We start from the raw sequence: 241 nt of genomic DNA, 5'->3' as shown, positions 1-241 counted from the left end.
CATAATCATTGTAAAGGACTCAGACAGGCTACACGATCACAACAACATTTATAAATCACCATCTGAATATCTTTTTAAAGAAGACTATGCTGTGATTTTGAACATGTAAACCTGAGTGTTCAGGTTTATTGAGAAGCCTTGTGAAATGTAGTTCTCTTTATGGTTAACCTGCCTGACATACAGTAGTACTGTAAACCATGTCAGTGTCAAGTAGAGGAAAACAGACTCGTGAGAAAAGACC

Source organism: Salvelinus alpinus, chromosome 21 (genome assembly GCF_045679555.1).
Source record: "Salvelinus alpinus chromosome 21, SLU_Salpinus.1, whole genome shotgun sequence".
NCBI lineage: Eukaryota > Metazoa > Chordata > Actinopteri > Salmoniformes > Salmonidae > Salvelinus > Salvelinus alpinus.
Note: the sequence above shows the minus strand (reverse complement) of the source record.